This window comes from Cannabis sativa, chromosome 3, assembly GCF_029168945.1.
Source record: "Cannabis sativa cultivar Pink pepper isolate KNU-18-1 chromosome 3, ASM2916894v1, whole genome shotgun sequence".
In the NCBI taxonomy this organism is placed as follows: Eukaryota; Viridiplantae; Streptophyta; class Magnoliopsida; order Rosales; family Cannabaceae; genus Cannabis; species Cannabis sativa.
The window spans coordinates 71,449,152-71,455,710 of record NC_083603.1 but is presented as its reverse complement, the minus strand read 5'-3'; the positions used below and the strand labels follow the sequence as shown (position 1 = coordinate 71,455,710).

Genomic DNA, 6,559 nt, shown 5'->3' with positions numbered 1-6,559 from the left:
GCGGCCACTGACAAAAAATTAATTTTTTTTTTTTTTCAGTAACGAAAAAGAATGAACACAAGAAAAAAAAAATAACAGTAAACTTAAAAAGAGTTCAACTAATCAAAAGAACACTTGGGTTGCCTCCCAATTAGCGCTAACTTTATCGTCGCTCAGCTAGACGTTGATCGAGATCTTCAAAGTGGCGCCAGAATCATGGCGGACTTGGTTTGATCAAATTGACCTCCCAAGTAGAGCTTTAATCGCTGTCCATTCACTTTGAAAGTATTAGGACTTTCACCTTTTAGTTCCACTGCTCCGTAGGGAAACACTTTGATCACCGTAAATGGCCCTGACCACCTTGATTTTAACTTACCAGGAAACAACTTTAGTCTTGAGTTGAAGAGTAGAACTTGTTGACCAGGTTGAAACTCCTTTCTTACTAGATTTCGGTCATGCCATCTCTTAGTTCTTTCCTTGTAAATCTTGGCGTTTTCATAAGCTTCATTTCGAAATTCTTCCAACTCATCCAACTGTAGTAGTCTTTTCTGCCCAGCAGCTTTTAAGTCCATGTTTAGAGTTCTCATTGCCCAATAAGCTTTGTGTTCTAACTCCCTTAGGTAAATGACACGCCTTTCCAAACACCAACCGATATGGTGACATCCCTATTGGCGTTTTGAACGCTGTTCTGTAGGCCCATAATGCGTCATCCAACTTTCTTGACCAATCTTTCCTTGATCTCTGCACCGTTTTCTCCGATATCATCTTTATTTCCCGGTTAGAAATCTCAGCTTGGCCATTACTTTGCGGATGATAGGGGAGGGCAGTTCGATGACGAACACCATACTTTGAAAGGAGTGCTTCGAACTGTTTGTTGCAGAAATGACTCCCTTCATCGCTTATGATCGCTCGGGGAGTACCAAACCGTGTGAATATATTCTTCTGAAGGAACCGAAGAACTGTTTTTCCATCATTAGCTGGTGTTGCTGCAGCTTCTACCCATTTTGATACGTAATCCACAGCTAGTAAAATGTATAGATTGCTAAACGATGAAGGAAAAGGACCCATAAAGTCTATCCCCCATACATCAAACAACTCTACTTCCAAGATTCCTGTCAAAGGCATTTCGTTTCTCCTTGAGATGTTTCCTGTACGCTGACAACGATCACATGCCTTCACAAAAGTACTAGCATCTTTGAAAAGCGTTGGCCAAAAGAACCCGCTTTGCAACACTTTGGCAGCTGTTCTAGTTCCACTGAAGTGTCCCCCACATGGTAAAGCATGACAGTGATTAAGAATAGAGTACATCTCCTCTTCAGGCACACACCTTCTTATTATCTGATCTGCACAGTGCTTGTAGAGGATTGGCTCTTCCCAATAGTAATGTTTTACCTCGGAAAAGAATTTCTTTAATTGTTGGCGAGATAGCTCAGGAGGAGTGATATTAGCAGCTAAGTAGTTAACATAATCAGCATACCATGGTACCATAAGACTTTCCCTCACACTAAAGAGTTGTTCATCGGGAAATTGTTCATTTATTTGTACCTCTTTCGTATTCTGACTTTCTTCCAGTTCTAGTCTTGACAAGTGATCTGCCACCAAGTTCTCAGTACCCTTCTTGTCTTTTATGTCTAGATCAAATTCTTGCAAAAGAAGAACCCATCGAATCAGTCGTGGTTTGGCATCCTTCTTAGTCATCAAGTATTTGATTGCTGAATGATCTGTATACACTATCACTTTATTGCCAATCAAGTAGGGTCGAAATTTGTCACATGCAAACACTATAGCCAGCATCTCTTTTCGTAGTAGCGTAGTTTAGTTGGGCATCATTCAAGGTTTTGCTTGCATAGTAAATGGTTCTGAATACCTTGTCAACCCGTTGTCCCAAAACTGCTCCAATAGCATAATCACTTGCATCGCACATGATTTCAAAAGGTAATTCCCAGTTTGGTGTAGTCACGATCGGTGCTGAGATTAACTTCTCCTTGAGAATCTGGAATGCTTCAAGACAATCTTTCCCAAATTCAAAAGGTACTCCACTAGCAAGAAGATTGGATAGCGGTTTGGCCACTTTGGAGAAATCTTTGATAAATCTTCTATAAAACCCGGCATGACCCAAGAAGCTTCGAACTCCCTTAACTCGAAACTGGAGGAGGCAAGTTCTCAATTGTAGATACTTTGGCTCTGTCAACCTCAATACCTTCTTTTGAGATTTTATGTCCCAGCACTATTCCTTCTGTAACCATGAAATGGCACTTTTCCCAGTTCAGCACCAAATTAGAGTCTTCACATCTTGCTAAAACCAATTCCAAGTTGCTCAGACATTGGTCAAACGATGAGCCAAACACTGAAAAATCATCCATGAACACCTCGATGCACTTTTCTATTAAATCTGAAAATATAGCCATCATACACCTCTGAAATGTTGCTGGAGCATTTGCACAGCCCAAATGGCATTCGTCGAAAGCAAAAGTACCATATGGACATGTGAATGTTGTTTTCTCTTGATCCTCCGGTGCTATAGCTATTTGGTGATACCCTGAGTACCCATCAAGGAAACAATAGTACTCTTGTCCTGCCAACTTGTCTAACATCTGATCAATGAATGGGAGTGGAAAGTGATCTTTTCTTGTGGCCTTGTTGAGTTTTCGGTAGTCAATGCAAATTCTCCATCCCGTGACGATTCTGGTTGGGATGAGTTCATTCTTCTCATTCTTTACCACCGTCATCCCTCCTTTCTTTGGAACAACTTGGACTGGGCTCACCCATTTACTGTCTGAAATAGGGTACGCTACCCCGGCATCTAACCACTTCAAGACTTCTTTTCTGACAACCTCCTTCATTGGTGGATTTAATCTACGTTGTGCATCAATGGTTGGCTTCACTCCTTCCTCCATTAAGATTCTATGCATTACAGTTGAAGGGCTGATCCCTTTAATATCTGCTAAAGTCCATCCAATGGCTTTTGTATGCTTCCTTAGAACCCGTAATAGCTTATCTGTCTCTACAGAAGATAGGGAAGAAGCCACAATAACAGGAAGTGTCTTATTTTCTCCCAAATATTCATACCTGAGATGCTCTGGTAGGACTTTTAACTCTAGTTGAGGAGGCTTTTCAGTAGATGGGGTAGGCTTTGTTGGTATGACTCCTAACTCTTCATAATATTTTCTATTCAGCGGTCCATAAGAATCGAGCCACAAAGCATACTCATAAGCTTCCTTACCGTCTTGTTCCACCACCTCTTCTTGTACCAAAGTCAGATTAAGAGGATCTTCAGCATGTGTCTTTGTCTCCACCAACTGGTCCACCACATCAATTGCAAAACAGTTGTCACTAGCCGTAGGATAGGTCATTGCTTTGAGCACATTAAATACAACTTCATCTCCTTGTACCCTTAGCTTTAACTCTCCTTTCTGAACATCAATTAGTGCTTTCCCTGTTGCCAAGAAAGGTCTCCCCAGGATGATAGGAACATTACTATCTTCTTCCATATCCAGAACAATGAAATCAGCTGGAAAGATGAACTTGTCCACCTTTACTAACACATCTTCAATGACTCCTCTTGGGTGAGCTAGCGATCGATCTGCCAATTGAAGAGTTACAGTAGTTGGCTTTGCTTCACCTAGCTGCAATCTTTTGAACACTGACAAAGGCATTAAGTTAATACTGGCTCCTAAATCACATAGTGCATTTATTCCTTCAATTTTACCAATAGTACAAGGAATAGTGAAGCTCCCTGGATCTCTGAGTTTTGGAGGGAGTTTCTTCTGTAGAATAGCGCTACACTCTTCAGTTAGAGCCACTGTCTCATAGTCTTCCATCTTCCTCTTCTTTGACAAAATTTCCTTCATAAACTTCACATAACTTGGCATCTGCTCTAGAGCTTCAGCAAAAGGAATGTTAATGTGAAGTCTTTTGAAGACTTCTAGAAACTTGGTGAACTGCTTGTCTAAGCTTGACTTTCTGAGCCTCTGAGGATAGGGTATTTTTACATGATGATCAATACTAATCGGTGGAGACTGTGGTGGTGGTGCTGGGCTGTCAGTAGCCTTCTCTGCTGTTGGTGTTGGTTTTTGCACTGGTTGAGCATTTATTTCTTCGTCTATCTCAACTGGTTGTGGTAACTCGGGCCCATCATACTTCTTACCGCTCCTCAGGGTAATTGCCTTGCAATTTTCTTTGGGATTAACTTCAGTTGTGCTAGGCAAATTTCCTTGAGGGCGGGTTGCTACCTGAGTTGCTAGCTGGCCCATCTGAGTCTGCAGGTCTTTAATTGAAGATCTAGTTTCAGTCATAAATTGGAGCAGTAAATCTGTCTGCAAACTAGAGCTTCCACCAGAGGCTTGTTGTTGATTAAACTGTTGGTTCTGATTTCTTTGTTGATAGAACCCACTATTTCTTTGGTTGCCACCCTGGTTGAACCCATAATTGTTGTTGTTGTTGTTCTGTGAAAAATTCCCAATGGCTTTAGCTTCATCCATTGGCAAATCATCCACATCTGCTTGACACTCCGAAAAGTGATGACTTCCTCCACATAACTCACAAACAATTTGGGCTTGTTTAGCTTGCCCTGCAATGATTTTAGTCAATGCCCCAACCTGAGCTGTTAACTTTGTGATGGCATCAACTTCTAACACACCAGCTACCTTCTTAGATTGACTCCTTTCAGTTGGCCACTGCTGATTGTTTAGAGCCATCTCCTCCAATAGATCATACGCTTCATTAGCACTCTTTCTCATAAAAGCTCCGCCCGCTGCTGCATCTATTAAAGTTCTAGTATTACCAACCAGCCCGTTATAAAAGTTGTGAACCAGCATCCACTTCTCTATACCATGATGAGGACACCTCCTGATCAGATCTTTAAACCTCTCCCAAGCCTCATGGAGAGATTCATTATCTTGTTGGCAGAAATTATTGATTTCTCCTCTCAGCTTTGCAGACTTAGCTGGAGGAAAGAACTTTGACAAGAATTTTGTTGCCAGATCATTCCATGTAGCAATAGAATTAGGTGGCAAAGAATTCAACCAACTCTTGGCTCGTTCTCTGAGCGAGAATGGAAACAACCTCAGTCGAATGGCATCATCGCTAACTCCATTAACTTTAAAAGTTTCACAAAGTTCCATGAAGTTAGAGAGATGCAAATTAGGATCTTCAGAAGGGAGACCACCAAACTGAACTGAAGACTGCACCATTTGAAGGATGGCAGGCTTAATCTCGAAATTGTTTGCATCCACTGCCGGTGGCCTGATACATGACTGCACTCCCGTCAGAGTAGGGAGAATGTAATCTCTCAAGCTACGGCCATTAGCTTGATCTTCCACGGCACCTCCATTATTACCGTTATTACCCCCATTGTTTCCAGCATTATTGTTCACATTCGCAGCCATGATCTCTGATGTTTCGGCGATTCTTTGAAACTCTTTCTTGCCTCTTGTTCTTTCGATTCCTCCTGCAAGTTTTCTCAATTTCAGGATCAACTGGTAATATGACTGTTTGTCCTTGACGGCGCATGCACTTAGGATTCCTGAAATAAATCAAGAAAATATTGCAAGAAAAAGGTTAGAAAAATCAGCAAGAGAAAATATACCAAAGTAGAAGTTAGTATAATTTTATGTAATATTAATCTTTAACAATTCCCCGGCAACGGCGCCAAAAACTTGTTGCTATATTTTTAAACACTACGCAAGTATACGCAATCAAGTAGTAAATCTCACACAGGTGAGGTCGATCCCACAGGGAATTGGATTAAGTACCACTAAATTATACTTATTATTCTATTCGGTAAATCAAAAGCAATTATTATTTAAAAACAGTAAAATATGAAAGAAATCCAGAAAACTTAATAACACAATTTAAAGTTGAGCAAGATGAGACAATAGGGAGGAGAATCCTGTTGTTATTTACCCAAATCGTTAATGCTTAATTACTATCCTATTCTTGGAGTGAATGACAGATTATGAAATAACCTAGCTCCTTTCAGATCTTCTAGATTCTAAATCACATGTTATCTAATTAATTCCTTAATTAAACTAACATGAAATCAGCATTAAGCAATAATCTACTCGTCACATAAGTCATGCAAATACTTTCGTTTCACATAGAACATTGATTATCTTAATTTTAGCATTCTCAATTCTCACTTTTCAGATTTTGAATTGAGATCATAGAACATGCACAAGGTGATCAATCTTAAACATGAAATTAAGAACAAACTAAGATAATTTCACACACAAGAATTGAGGAATGGTAATTAAACATTAACTAGGGAAAACATTAAACAACAATCATCATCCTCCCTAAATGGGAAATTTAGTTCAGAAATAAATCCATAACCATTCCTATAGCAATATTCAACATAAATAAATTAAAGAGGAATAAAGAAAAGAACTGTTGGAGGATGAATTCTGGATCTTCACTTGAATCTCTATGCTCTTCCTGCCGCTCTCAGCTGTGTTTTAGGGTTCCAAATCGCTCTCCCAGACTTCCAATCGCAGTTTTCTATTTATAATTGAAATTTAGGGTTCGATGGACGAAAATGCCCCTGGTCCGTACGGGATCTCGCCGCGGCCAAGCTTCCTCT

The 6,559-nt window shown here is 40.2% G+C and overlaps 1 non-coding gene across 1 annotated transcript; it reads left to right on the top strand.

The window, feature by feature from the left end:
* The first annotated feature begins 4,806 nt into the window (after nt 1–4,806).
* Nucleotides 4,807–4,913, top strand: LOC133036351 (small nucleolar RNA R71). The gene has a single exon (XR_009687008.1). It is a non-coding gene; the product is annotated as a small nucleolar RNA R71 (small nucleolar RNA).
* The last annotated feature ends 1,646 nt before the right edge of the window (nt 4,914–6,559 follow it).